The 16,034-nt window shown below is 40.7% G+C and overlaps 1 protein-coding gene across 1 annotated transcript in view; it reads right to left on the bottom strand.

Annotated features, from left to right (window-relative positions):
• The window catches only part of LOC145450037 (uncharacterized), a 73,431-nt gene that overhangs the window by 34,740 nt on the left and 22,657 nt on the right, over window positions 1–16,034 (bottom strand). The gene's annotated exons all lie outside the window — the stretch shown is intronic.

Here is a 16,034-nt window from a genome sequence, read left to right as displayed (position 1 = left end):
TCAAAACATTTTCATCTCCCCTCTATAAGAAGGCGACCCAAATGTGAGTTTTATTAACATCTAGTGACCACTCTTCCCTCTAAGCTGGGCGCGTGCACAATTGCGCAGTGCTGACACGGTCTCTGCGCCCAGAAAATCTAAGCTGCGCACAAGAAAGCCGAAGTGCTCACCTTTTTTTCTAGTCAACACCACAAAATTAACAAAAAAAGTGGGTAATTCGGCAGTCCAATAAAAGTGATCACATTTTTTTAGTCGTTATGCACTGCTGTCCAAGGGATCGCGCATTGAGTTGGTGAGTGCGCATGCGCACAGACTCGTGAAAAATTAGAGAGCATTGCTTATGACTAGAGACTCAGTTAGTCTATGCTGCATTCCTACGGGCATGTATGACATAGAGAAGGTGCTGACAACAATTCGCACCATTTCATTACAAAAAAGGTCATCGGTTGAGATTGATGTCACTGAAGTTTCTTCTTTATAGTATTTGACAGGAGTTTGTGCGACTACCTTGGCTCGACAACGTATCCAATCGCTTTTAAAGAGATGATCATATCGGCAGTTCATCAATAGATCATATTGTTAACATACAAGTGACGTATACCAAAAGAATTTTTCCAAAGTGTTTGAAAGATGTTTTGCTGCCTTTATTCAATAAGTAAAATCGTGAACGAATATGTATAGTATATGTATAGTATAAGTAAACTGGGTAAGATAGTTTGAGAATATAAAGCAGCACATTCTGAAGTTAATTCGCTCTCAAGCTATGCAAATAAATTCACGGCACTTTCACGCCAGTGTAGGCTTCCAAACTTAATTGTTCGACTCAACCCCCCCTTACTCCAGATATTATAAGCCATAACGAAAAGACGACGAGTTTCTCTTGAGAGATTTTATCAGACGAAGTTGTCCGAGAAGTCTCTACATATTAATAGAAATCAGTTTCAATGGTTCAATTACACAGCAAAATTACGCTTCAAGAAAGTAGGCTACACTTAGGTGTAATTCATTTCCGTGCACATATGGTCGTCAAGTTACATTTGCAGACGTCAACAATTCAACAGCCAAATCGGCAAGTAAACGAACTAGAAAATTTCCCAATATATCAGTATGCTTAGTTACATCACGAATTATATATAGGTCTTCAAGATCTACACTCGGCGCGGGTTCATAAATCCTAGCTAGAAGATGTCTGCTAGCCTAAATGATAACTTGCATAACAAATCGGGTTTTGCAGTGGGTAGCAGATAAAGTGACTGAGGACCTATAATATCGATGTAATAGGCTATAGGACAACGATTTCTAGGACGTAATACCCCTGTATGCCTACTGCAGGTCTAAATTATGTATACCAACCTCAAATATTTCCTTGGGTGCGTGAGTAAGTAGCACTTGCTACTTATCTAATATGTTGAAAACAAATTTTCACAGTGATAGTTGAAGAAAATTGAACAAGCGAAAATAGTGCCAACGTGTTAAACTCGAACTTCTGGTGCTAACGTGAAAATGTCAATATTTCAAAATGTGGCCCCAATATGCGCCAATGGGCAACACTGGATACTTCGCAACGACACACTAATTAACAGTTTCAACAGAAAGTGTTCGTGCTTGCTGGCTCACGCAGAAACAGCTGATATTTGATTATGATGTAACAACTGCGGTATATCTATTGAGAATAAACGTACGCCAACTCCCCGATGGTTCGTGAGAGTTCGTGAATAAATGAAATACTGGATACTTCGCAACGACACACTAATTAACAGTTTCAACAGAAAGTGTTCGTGCTTGCTGGCTCACGCAGAAACAGCTGATATTTGATTATGATGTAACAACTGCGGTATATCTATTGAGAATAAACGTACGCCAACTCCCCGATGGTTCGTGAGAGTTCGTGAATAAATGAAATAGGCGTAATGTGGCAAATTTACGTGACTTGAAATCCTTTTCACGTATCGCAGGCTGGAATGGGTCAAGTATTGAGCCAGTTTTCTATCAACATTGATCTCATATAAATTGAACTGAGCAATAAACCAAGCATATAATTCATCATATTTGACTAAAAGTTGCAACGTCTTTGCCCCCTTTGTTATTTCCGTCCCCCTAGATTGCCAAATCACCCTCTAAGAGGGGGGGGGGACGATATCGCCCACGTTGGGAACCACTCATCTAATCCATACAAAGATGCTATGTCTTATGTTTCACTATCAAAGCAATTTTCCACGCTCTTCAATTCTAGTGAGCAGTCAACTATGACGTTACACCATTCAGGCTTTTGGCTTGGTTGTAGCAAACTGAAAGGACCCAATAATGGTTTAGCAAACAATAGTAATCACTAGTGGATCTCAACGTGGGCGATTTTGAGAAACGAGGGGGTGGCTGGGGGCAAAAATGTTAGAACGTCCAGTGAGATATATTTAGGGAAGTGTCTACTCGCCCGGTACCAGACGAATAGACGTAGACACTTTCTCAGGCTAACAATGTTAAAAGCAAGAAATCGAGAGACAACATATTGTGCGAAGCGTGAACAAAATTTTGCCCTTACATCAGGGGCGGCAAATGTGTGGCCCGCGAGATAATTCTCGAAATTAGTTATAAAATCGGGTAAATTGCCAGGTCAACAAAAATTTGATTAGCCTGACCGTGAAATCTGATGATGACTAAAACATTAGTCCGAAGCATTGGCGTAACCAGGGGCCAGCCACATTAGTGAGGAGGGTTGCATTCTGCATGAGGCAATTGACCTTATTTTGCATGTCGCGACTGACCTTATTTGGCATGTGACTGACCTTATTTTGCATATGACTGACCTTATTTTGCATGTCGCGACTGACCTTATTTTGCATGTCATTGACCTTATTTTGCATGTCGCGACTGACCTTATTTTGCATGTGACTGACCTTATTTTGCATGTCGCGACTGACCTTATTTTGCATGTGACTGACCTTATTTTGCATGTCGCGACTGACCTTATTTTGCATGTCACTGAGTACACTGACCTTATTCTGCATGTAACGATTGACCTTCTTTTACATGTGACTGTCCTTATTCTGCATGTAGCGATTGACCTTATATTGCATGTGAATGTCCTTATTGTGCACGTCACTCAGAACTGCTCAAGAGCCCACATTCAAACATATTTAGATTTTGGATCTAGATTGGGAATTTCGATGTTGATATGAAAAATGTAAATTGACAGTAAGACTACTATAGAAAAAAAAAATTAAATTTTTAATTGAAAAAAGTTGGATTTGAAATATGGATTTGAAGTACAGATCATTTGAGATTTAGATCCATAATTGGATATGAAATCTTAATGTTTATATGCAAAAGTTAAATTTCGATTTGAAGTTGCTATAGGCAACATATTTTATATCTGATTCCATAAAAAAAACTTGATTTGAAATTTGGCATTAGGCGCGGACTATTCCAACCCTAATGATGTTACCCCAACCCTGAAAGACCTTCACCCCTACCCTAAACACGCTAACCCAACCCTAACATTATGGTGACTGACCTTATTTTGCATGTTGCGACTGACCTTATTTTGCATGTGACTGACCTTATTTTGCATGTTGCGACTGACCTTATTTTGCATGTTTCTGACCGTATTTTGCATGCAATCACAGTAAATATACTAGCCCAAAATAATGTTTGAAACTACTATTTCGCGTTCTAGCAATTACATATCATATCGTAATCTAGCAGCCCATGACGTGTCTTGCTAATCCGGAAAATCCGGCTTTTTTTAACGTCACACCTGTTTTAGCAGATCACTTTTGAAGCTCTATGGACAAAAGACATGAAATATATTTTCCGCTTTTTAGAAGTGGTATTTGTATTTCACGTTCAATTTCGAGTATCATACTTCCAATTCTAATTACTTTCAGTTTTTTGTCTGCAGAACATACATGTTGAAGCATAAAAGAAAGTGTATAGTAATGCCGCTATTTTCCGAATATAAAGATACATCAAATATAAATTTTACGATCCCCAATATTTGTTATTAACGCATACTAATCGCGCAAAGTGTTGAAACCGCATCGGATACAACTACTCCGTATTGCTCTTCGCCTAAACTTGAGGCCTCATAATATGGGGTACCACACAATGCCATGATATTCTCTAAAACGGGGTCTTCTTGTAAACAAAGGATTAGTATCGCATTTTCACATCACTAGCAGAATTTGACCGGTCATCGAATTCACCATTTCAAGTGGCAGGGATATATAAAGAATTGTAATTCCTTCAGATAGCACAGGAGTAGTTATTGCCAGATAGCCTATCGTCCTGGGGCTAAAAGCCGAGTAGCTAAGCCCCACTGACCAGGCCGTGTTATTTTTGGCATATGCCAAAACTGCCAAAAATAACTTATTTTTGGCATTTTTTCATTTTTATTTTTGGCAGTTTTGGCATCGCCTCTAAATAGATAGTTTCAGCCTCGAATTAGTCACAAAAACGCTTTATTTGGGCTAGCTTGTCAAAAGACACCACAAAATATGCAGCATCCACGTATAATCAGTGCCAACAAGCAATAAGAAAAAAAAACTAGCGATTTCATAGGTTAATAATATCAAACGAAACCACAGACTGTGCAGTATCCATCGGACTCGGTGCCAATAAGCAACAAAAAAGAAAAGCTTAACAAACACGCTCAACAGCTGATTGTTACAGCTCTTGAATAGACTTAAATCGTTTGCACTGTAACAGTGCTTCCAAACTCAGGTCAGCTAAGTTTCTCCCAAATTCATTTCTCGCCCAGCGAATCTAGGAAATATCGGCTTCAACAGCAGTCGTTGAGGGAAAGAATGTTGCCAGTCATCCACAAAAGGTTCTCAGAGCTTAAAAATCTTTTGAGGGCCGAACCGGCTTCCATGCATCATGAAAAGAGATCACTTCGCCAGTACCATCGATCTCATCGCGGAAAGAATTTTCTTTTGAAATCCTTTTCCAGGAGTTTCCTGGGTTGTCTCTCAACACATTCTATTTAGTAGCCCGACTATCATTTCTCCTTTAGTCTACCGATATATTTTCGGGGGATTTTTGTCACTTCAGGTGGCTTTAATATTACCAACTCGCATGGAAGTGTCCTGGGAAGGTTAGCTTAAAAACATTGACGCAACAAGACTGTCTGGCAAAACGAGACTATGCAGCTCAGAAATTGCCGGACAGTTTGTTGCTTCACAATGTTCAACTCTATCACAATGCAAAAATCGTGGTTAATTTTGGGGGTTTCATCTCCATGAGCAGAATATAATTTATATTTTAATAATCAGTACTGCTGCGGCAGCTTCTCATTGATACCCGTTTTATCAAATTTAGTGCTCAACAAGCTGGTCAAAAATGGTCGTAATATTGCCTTTGGACAAACCGAAAGTATGACGCAAACCAAATGCAGTCAAACGTTCAATCACGCTGTGCCCACACCATTTAGGACACCATGCTTTCGCCCCTAATTGGTGGGCTGAACCCAGATTAAGAAACCTGCCTTTCACAAACGCTCTTCTCGCTTGTAACGTGGTCCTGTTAACACAACACCATGAACGAAATACACTATTTGACAGGCCGTGTTATTTTTGGCATATGCCAAAAATTGCTTATTTTTGGCATTTTCAAATTTTTATTTTTGGCAGTTTTGGCATCTGGCTCATGAAATGCCAAAAATAACACGGCCTGCCCACTGACCCCTCATACATACCTACCTACCTACCTACTACCAGAATTTGTATTCCATAATGTGAAAGAATGCTTATATTCTGTCGAAATTTGATGCCTCCTGGGATGCAACAATGCCAATCATGCTCTCCGTACTATTCAAAGAGCTCAATTTGCAGCTTCTGACAGCCCATTATGCGAACGAATTAGGACTGTTTTCAAAACTACTACCTTACTTTAGTAGATTTAAAGTCTGTCAATTCTACTTCTACTTGAAGTAGTTCAGGTTGCTTACGGAAGAAGTACTTCTACTCGTACTTGAGTAGATTTTTTTGTCGCTACTTCTACTTGAGTAGCTTTCTTGGCTACTTTGACCAGCTCTGGCGATTACATCTGTGGCTCGAGATTACCTACTATACAAGAAGCAATGAGATACTTTTCTGCATCTGAAAGAGCATTGTCCTCAGGTGATTCCTACTTAAGAACTATGTAATTTGGTGGTCGATGATGTAATGATGACAGTGTGGAAAATGGCGAGGATTGCGACAATGCAGAAATCACATCTGGTGCGATCACTTCAAAACCTGCACGAAAGATGGTGTGATCACCTGATATGCCCACCTTAAGAAGAGCTTGAACAGTTGTGACAGAAACAGCAATTCAAGACTCTGACTGTTCCTAATTGTTTTGAAGAACGAGCAGCAATGACAGTTGATAACTTCAAAGCTACCACTGGCCAGAGAATATTTCTTCACACGGGATGACTACAGACAATGTGTGACTGATGCTCTTGCTTTTCTCGGTGCAAGTGAAGATATACATCATCACAAACCTGGTGCAACACACAATGCAAGATGAATAGGCACAATTATGTATGCTCAGGAGATGTTCATGTGGGATTATCAGTTACATTACAAATCTGAAGAAGTAGAACTACTGCATCGTTTCAATTTGTTTTTAGTTCACTTTTATATACCTGCCTGGGTTGATTCCAGCATTGGTCGTGATGCAACCGGTAGTGACTTGCGATTCACCGAGGACATGTTGAGTTGCAAGGAACACGATGAACAAGTTTCCAAAGCTGCTTTACAAAAGCTTTCAAAGTATGACTGGTATATCGTGGAGGAAACAGCTGTATATGCCTTGTTTTCACCGAGTGAAAGCATTGAACCCGAGAAAATACGGCTAAGACACTCCGGCAGGCATAGAGCGAACTTCAAGTTTCAGAATGGGCCCGGCCTCATTAAGTGCAACTGTACAGATCAACAAGGACACTACTTTGTCTGATTTTATTGGGCGCAGTCGTGGTACATATTTGATCTTTGCTCTGGGGCGTGGCTAACTCAACCGGTTGATGTTTGGAACTTATCTGATCCCTACACCAGAATGAGCTCCTACATCAGTTCTGTCAAAGTCGATAATAATGCCGCAGGTGTAGGTGTAAAGTTAAGCACTGACTATGCTGCAATCTTGACTGACAATGAACAACAAAGAGATAGTCTGCTTCAAGCTGTGGAACAGCATAGGAAGACAGTTGGAGACGGCAGGTAAGTCAGCTCTAATCTGCAACTTGTACCTGACAATGATCCTGCAGCGTACTTTTTTAATGTCTTCTGTAAATAGTACTTGCGAGAGTACCTGTGCAATACCTAGTAACACTGTTATACAAATTCTGCAAGTAGATAATAACTTGAAGGGTTGCAATGTTGTACTATGGACTCTCGATGACAACATTACCAAAGGCAATATATCATGTCTGCAACAGACTTGGGGTGATTACTTTAGGAATGTAATCGATTGCGATTACGATTACGTTTGTTTTGCTTAGGACTATAATCTTAAATGATATATTAGAAGACAATGCAAGGATTGCGATGAAAAAACCTAATGAGATATCAACTTTCTTCATACATCATGTGTCATTTGCTTATCACGTCATAACATACCAATTACCCAACTTTATAGTGGATTTGCATTATTGCCAGGTCTTTACCTGCCGCACCCCAAATTCCTTAATAGGGTGATGAGCGTGCTCGAAGGGGACTCAAAAGTATTTTGTAAGCCAATATAAATTATAAAATATTTTCGAGAATTTAATCAATTCTTGAAAATGTTCTTCGAGCTTTGCGATTCAAATGTCCCTAGTACAGGGGTCAGCAACGCGGACCAAATGAGTCGCCCGCGATCGCTGTAGTAGTGGTGGCATTTGGGGTGGGCGAAGTGGGCGGTCGCCCTGGTCGAAGGGCTCCCCTATTTGGAGTATGTGCTTTTTTCTAGGATAATAACGAATAAACATGGAAATCCGTGTAAAGCAAGAATATGATTCCGTACATATGTGTCAATCATCATCAAATCTCTGGATTTGTTACAAACGTACCATATCCCGATAATCATCACGTCTCTGCATGCAGTAGAATTACTTAGTTTAAACGTAGTCTATCCTTGCACACATGAAAAAATAGACATGGCCGAATCCAGCACATGGCCAAACCTTGATAGATAGATAATAATAACATATGCGAATGGGGAGTCTGGGGGTGCAAAGCCCCCCATAAGTCACGGATAGACACTTATAGGGGGCCCCGGTAAGTCTCGCTCAGCTCGCCCGTTCATTGGGCCACCACTGCGCTGTAGCAAATATCCAAATGAGAGATTTGAAAGTTGAAGCTGGTTTCATATGAGCAGCAGTTGAACATGGGTCGGCGGACCCCAAGGAACATACGAACGCAGTCGCTCGGGGCATTGCTTTACTTCGCCCACGCGGCGTCTCAACGGGAATCTATAGTTAATAATTCCGAGTCTCGACGCGGAGATTGGCGCTTCTGCGTGCACTGCAGCAACGCACCTGAGCTTGGAGGAGCTGGTGTGAGTCCCTGCGAGTGAGCGTTTTTTGTTCTTGGTAAGGGGCGGAAACCCGGCCCAGTGCTCTGATTGTCTTACTTCAAGTGAAGAAATCCAACTGAAAACGGATTGTGCGTCTCACAAAAGATATTCTTTTAGTCTGCTACGTTTGGGCGAGTACAATATCTTTTGATTATACATCGGACTGGAGGTCGCGAATTAACAACATACAGTAATTATAACAACATACCAGATGCTATGAATATGAATTACGTGCCCCAGCTTTACAGGTCAATCTGACACTCGGGGCTCAGAGAGGTTATAAATGAATAGTAATATAATGCAATTACCAATATTATTGACAAAATTCAGTTTTGAAAATTGACCAACGGTTAGATAGGGGAATTGCTGATTCTAGCTACAACACACGCTAACATGTCAGGCTATATAAGCGGATGGTTATGGCGGCAGGTCCAAATGCTAAGTAACGAACTGTGAAATAACAATTGACGCCCGTTTCAAGTAGTTATATGAGAATAAGATATAGTTAACATAAAAATTCTGCCTTCAACTTAATACATATTAATACTGCGAGCTGCTGTTACGAGGAACGGCTAAGCATATCTAGGTATATGTCAGCAGCTGTTTATTTGTAATGCTTCGTTGTGGACACTGCAATGTTTTATTCGACGAGTACAAAATTCCGAATCTTCGTCAGGTGCAAGTGCGTACGTAGGCCTCCTGCTCGCCAAGCAGCAATGGTAAACTGCGTTTAACTAAGCACAACCAAACATCAATACATAAGTTACTATTTGAAACTATAGGCAGAGTGGTGATCAATATCTTGCTGAGAGGTGGCGGCTTCTGTAGTGTATTGATAACCTGATATACACCACGGGAGGTGTTCTTACAATCACACTACAATGTCCATCGCATGTCTGTTTACTAAGTACGGAGCTAATACTTCTGACGTAATAATGAGTCAGTGGCGTTTGAAAACATACGTTTGTGCTATCGCTAAGCGCTAACGTGGTATATTATCTCATTCTTGTTCACGAATATTCAGTTTATGTCATAGTCCTTGTACAAACAAAAAGTAATCGCTCTTTCACAAAAAATCGATTAGATATGGGAAGTAGTCGATTACGATTACTTCGGATTTTTTTCGAATGTAATCGATTGCGATTATGATTACTTCAAAATGCTGTAATCGTCGTTATCGATCACGATTACTAATCGCGATTACCCCATGTCTGGTCTGCAATGCCCCTAACAGAAACGACAGCACAACAGCACACAGAAATCGTTACCAGCAGTTTTCACAAAGTCAGTCTTTCAGCCAATCAGTAGCTTATTATTACCGGCTTCAACCAATCAAGATTATTGGCCTCTGTTTGCCAGCCCACTTTGTTCATGCCCCGCCTACTCACTGACGGCTACTGTCAAACACATTTAGACAAATCTTACCGGCTTTCCTGCGAGCTTCTTTAAGGCCCATTATTGTTTTTTAACAATAATCTACTGAGTAAGGCATGGATACGCAGTATTCCAAACATTCTCCAAATTTTGAACAACCCTACAGGACATTGATGCACGCTTGCACATAAAGTTTCATGACATAACTGTTATCAATTTTAAAGCGTAGTAATATAAGTCTTGTTTTCAACGCTACCTAATTTGGTTCGCTTCTATCAGACGAATAAAAATAGACATTCTAGTGGTCCGCGCAATGGTTCGTGAATCTCTTGTGGTCCTTCCGCCGAAAAGGTTGGCCTCCCCTGCTTTAGATAAATCTACCGCAAAAGGAGAGGGTGTTCTAGTTCTAACCGATTGATCAGGTTAAATGTGTGCACAAACGCAGATATTACCACGGTCAGATAATCTTACTCGTGTTTGTATCTTCATTCGCATATACAAAACTAAGTACAACTAAACATAACATTGTAAGTGATGTAGAACTATCACGAGCCGCAAGTCACGGAGCGGCCTAGCCTCCAATGTTTTTACTACTGGCCAAGTGATAGTAAGGGAAACTTATGAAAATATGTGAACTATATTTTTACCAAACAATTTCTTCATCAATATGTTTGTTAAGGTGTGTAATAACATGTGTTAAAATGTTGAAGTTCAACTCTTGTGGGAAACCCCCCCAAAAGCTGTTAAATTTGACGAATTAAAAAAAAATACATAAAAAAAAACTATATCGCCCACAAGCAATTTAGGACGTGTTTAATAATGGTTTTCCATGATTCTCAATTGATTGCTAACACTTAAAATTCACTACAGGCTCTGCTTTGTAAAAAAAACGCCACGCCTACTTTTATATTCATGCACAAAATCGTCTTTATATTTCGCAAAGCTATGTTCACTGAAGAGGTAGCCTATTTCACATGCACAATATCAGACATTTCAACAGGCATTGCCTATGCCTTCTACGGACTCAACATCATCGTAACTGCAATTATTGCGTTATAGGGTCTTTACATACTCCACAGGCTGAAATGCACGTGGCCTCATTCTTCTTGCAGCTGGATATTCGGTTGTTGCAATCTTTATGACAACTATAGCTTCTGAACTACAATAGCTCATCAGGCTCCTATCTATGCACGCTTATTGTCCACCCGTAATCGCCGGGGTTCGGAGACAAGTTCTGTAAAAGAATCCAATCCCAGGTCTGTAGGTACTCGCGGAGTGGACGTTATGAAGCTGCACCCTCTGTTAGAGGTAGTGTCTCTGGTTTGATCACCCCTGTCGCTGTCTTCATTGAGAACATGTTGTATGTTTTGGTGAACTGCTGTAACCATCAAAGACCACAATGACATTCTGAAAGCAACGGCCCAGATACTGCACGTAGTTTGGGTAATTGTTGGCAATTCCCTGTCATGTCTGACGTTGACCTCCTTTCACCATGTCAGGAAGCCAAGCCATCCACCATCAATTATGAGGGTCCAGCATAGTTGATTAGTCTTACAGGCCTACAAGGTTGTATTCGAAAATTTGGTCTTGGTAGTCTTGTTCATCTTCTGATCTTGGTTGCTGAACAGGGACCGCGGGAAAGGAGCGAGCTCATACTGCAAGCTTGTCGCAACATCCATATCCCGCGGGGAGAAAATGATCAGTCGGTTGAACAACTTCAATGAGTCAATGTCAATGTTTTACTCGTAAACCTTAGGACATTTTCTTTGCGATGACAGGTCTTTCACCCAGGGCTGTAACCAACTCATAAGGCTCCGAGTTACAAGTCAATCTCAATTTTATAGTTTTGACTCGAGTCAAGTCGATTCATTTTCAATTCACCACCGAGTCAAGTCCGAGTCCAAGTCGGCAAGCAGAGGGTCGAGTCCGAGTCATGGTATTATGGCTCGAGTCCGAGTCCAAGTCATTGTGTTGACTGCTCAGTTTCCAGTTAAAGCCATGTTAAATCCCCTTTTTTATAACTTTGTTTGGTGATATCGAGTGGTTCGCATTTATAATAAACTAGTTCGCATTTATAATAAACTAGTTTGCCTCACTTTTAGCAGTTTCTGGTCTCATTTCCAAGTACAAGTACTATTAGACGATATCCCAATAGTTTGGTTACTTTACTATTCTTCGGAATTACTTCTGATTCTCGAGTCATATGACTTGGTTCGAGTCATGCGTAATGACTCGAGAAGTCGAATCAATACACAGATCCTTTTTTTTTTAGAAAATGACTCGAGTCAAGTCGAGTCAAAAAACTCGAGACTCGAGTCATTACAACCCTGCTTGGACCTTTGACATGACAACCATGGTCGGCGTCACTGACTTTTCATCAAGGTTTATCTGCATGGCCAATGGCTATCCTAACTTCGCTGCTCTATCAGCATCTCGACTACGTCATCACCCTAATACTTGTGAATCCGGTTGAGAAATACGCGAGCAACCCCTTTTATCCATCGTTGACGAATGGCTTCACTTCTTCAAACCATTTTAGGACAAGTTCAATGGCCCCTGCATCTCGCTTCATCTGTGTCTTGGTAAGCTCTCTGTGAACGGGTACATATCCACTGACGTCCTCCTCCATTCGCCGGTTGATATCTGATAGATGACTGAGAGTGAGCACCCAACATCTGTTGCCAGAAAAGCTGTTGCTCATTCTTCCTCTGTGGGTTCACCAACGTGGTTCCCGTAGGCGGCAGACGTTCTAATGCACTGGTTCTCAAACTGGGGGTGGGGGGTCGAGAAAGCATCTGAGGGGAGGCGCGAAGCCGCTTGAGAGAAATGATTTTCTTTAACGCGGAATGAGTTTAATTTGTGCTGAAACCTCGAAGTTTCAACAATGGAAATAATCCTAATTAGGCCTTTCGATTTGAAATGTCATAATTCCGCCGTACCATCCACAGACTGATGCTAGATTTTGAGTGATACCGAACCTTGCACTAATCAGAAGATGTCCCTGAATGAAGTGTGACTGGTAAATGCGTGCAGCTGGCATTGGTTTTTGATTTAGGTTGTGGTCAGGTCCATTCCAGCTAAGATCAAGTGGGGTAATAGAAGGCGTTAGGCACCAAAATCGCTAAAATATCTATGTGTTACATGTTATCATTGCACATGGTTATGTTTAATAAAGTAATCAACTACAAATACATATTTGAGAAGTGTCTCAACAGCCATAATACCTCCAGTGCCACCAAACAATGCATTGGGGTTGCAAACATATGTTGCTCTTTTTAATACTTTTCGATATGACGATAAGAGGGGGGGGCGAAATTTTTTATCAAGGGGCGTGCCGAAAAAAGTTTGAGAACCACTGATGATGGCCTGCAGGTGTGAAGCATCTTGGTAACAATGCAGTACAGATTCCCATTGTGGTCTGCGAGTCACTCGGTTCTGATAAAGACTCGCACTACTGGGTCTCAGTGTCTGGCTCCCATTTCCCCCCAAGTCACCTTTTCCATGGAGGACTTCATGTCCCCACGCTTATCCTCAGTTAAGGCAATTTCCATGGTATGTTGAAAGATAGCTGCATCGACGAGGAGGTGAGGAGGGGTTGCCTTGTCAAAACATCCTCCATCCATGATGTGGATGGTTGTTGTGCTTCCAGCATAGATCAACTGGATCACATCTAGTAGCCCAGAATATTCCATGTTGTCACCAATTGGTCCAAGATGAGATCTCAATAGGTGAAAACCACTCAACCTTGGAATGACTGGTAAATTTCTCTGCCTCAGTCGAACCGGAAGATCGACGGTCACTATAGCTACCCAACGCGCTGTGTGCACTCTTTACGACTCTTGAAGAAGGTTTTGAGGTCATCAGGGTCTCCTTCAATAACTGGAAGGAACTCGATCTGTGTGCGCTGTTTTGCATCATTACCACCGATTCTCTTCATCCAGCCATTCCAGTTGAAATGTTGAAATTCAGGATTGTTGGATTTAATAACCCAAACCACTGCTCCTAGTGTGTTACCTGGATAGATTAGCGTCTGATCCAAGCTGATCCATATGCCAAGGATCAGAAATTATGGTGAAACACCATTCAGTAATAATTGACAATGAACTCACACGAGGCCGCGCTGCGTTCATAGCCGCTTTTCTACTTCGGTACAGTTGTGTCGATCTTATAGAACGGAATAATACAGAAAATACCGTTTTAGACCTTGCTGCATGGCTTATAGTACTGTATTTAAGGAATTACTGAACTGGTTTTAAGCCTATATATGTGTGTGTTACCCAGTGTTACAGTATACAGAATTTGTGGAATCGTTCGGTATAGAAGTACTGAACGGTGTACTTATGACGGTATAACTATGCCATCAGTGCCATTACTTTTACATATATTTTTACAACAAAGCCAGAAGTAAAATGTCAATTATAACAATCAATTGAGAAACATGAAAAACCATTATTAAACCTATCCTTAGTTACTTATAGCCGATGAAGATATTTTTTCCATTTTATTTTTATTTTTTCAAATTTGTCAAATTTAACAGCTTTTTTTTCTGGGTTTCCCACAAGAGTCGAACTTCAACATTTTAACACATGTTATAAGAGACCTTGACAGACATATTGGTGAAGAAATTGTTTGGTAACAATATAGTTCACAGATTTGTGAAATATTTCATAAAATGCCCTTACTATGAGTAAAACAGGACAACAACAGAACTAAATCATTGTAAATTTGATCAATACATGATAGATTCCACATCGAACATTTGATTAGTACATTCTGTTTTAGTACTGTAGGGATCTGCTATCTATGATGATAAAAGCCTAGCACGCATGTTCTAAACGTTTGTTGATAATAAAATGTTAAGCATGAAAACCAACTCGCACAGTACCGCAATTTCGTGGCGTCTAATGCGAGTGTTATTGTAACTGGATAATAGCGTTCAGATGAGGCGAGAGCGCCATGCGACGATGCGCTTTTCGGGCTTCCGTAGACGAGAGAACAATACAAGAAAAAAAAACATCACCGCACTGCATTATTTGCTCGATCGATGGCGTGATGGTGCCACGTGGCAATACGGGGATTACCGATGAGAAATATTAGATCAATAGAAATAGATTTAGGAAGTGGGATATTTGAGCTTGGACCGGACACCCATTACCCCCCCTGAATACGCCACTGCGATCACGAGAATAATTATTCCGGTCGTGATGAAAATTTACGAACAACTTTCTGCAATATTGATCAATTCAGTAGAAACTAAATATTTGGCAAAAAGAGCCATATTTTATACTCAAAAGAACCATATATGGCTCGCAAGCCATAGGTTTCCGACCGCTGGTATAAGGTTTGTTAAGTCATACGCCAAAGTGAAGCATGCTGATCTGTCGTTTTTCATGAGTAGCATGCTAACGCTCATGTGTCGGACAACCTGTCCCAACGCTCAGTTACGGACACGGCACACAGTGCCGGACGAATGGCCCGAGAAATTGTTTGTCCAGTACCGGATGAGTAGACAATGCCTATATTTATTTAACATGGACAAAAATGCATGTGAAGACGGCTTATTCTGCATATCGTCGCAGTGGAATCAAAGTGACTTATGTCCAGTTGAAAAATTTTCAAGGTCCATTTTTAAAACTTGAAAAAAGTCAAGTTTTGGAAAAATTTTCAATTTTGACCATGGTTATGTCTATTTCATTGATTCAAACTCAATCAGGTTCAATATGTGGATGAAAGAAGATCAAAACTAAAGTCCATTTTCTCAAAATGTGTAAAATGGACATAAGTCACTTTGATTCCACTGTGACGATATGACGCGAAAAAAGGTTAGCTCAATAAAAAGTAAACGCGGAAACAGGCTTCCCGAGCTCCTACCATCTCTGAAAAATGGCCTTTTCCAGTACATTCATCAGCGATCAGACATGGGAGAATAACTTTCCTGATTATATGTCCTCTTTTTCAGATCCGTAAATAAGGGGGACGAAAATTTGTGTAGAGGTTGATGAGGGGGTGATGAGTCGAAAAAGGTTGGAAACCACTCACCACTGGTCTAGCCTGATCAAACTTGACAGAACTTTAATAACCATTTTGAAGTGCCTGATACAGCCTTGAGGGAATTAAGGTATGGTAGA

Source organism: Botryllus schlosseri, chromosome 11 (assembly GCF_051294905.1).
Source record: "Botryllus schlosseri isolate E-star chromosome 11, Bs_hap1, whole genome shotgun sequence".
NCBI classification, from domain to species: domain Eukaryota; kingdom Metazoa; phylum Chordata; class Ascidiacea; order Stolidobranchia; family Styelidae; genus Botryllus; species Botryllus schlosseri.
The sequence above is the reverse complement of the archived record's forward strand: the minus strand, read 5'-3'. Positions and strand labels throughout refer to the sequence as shown.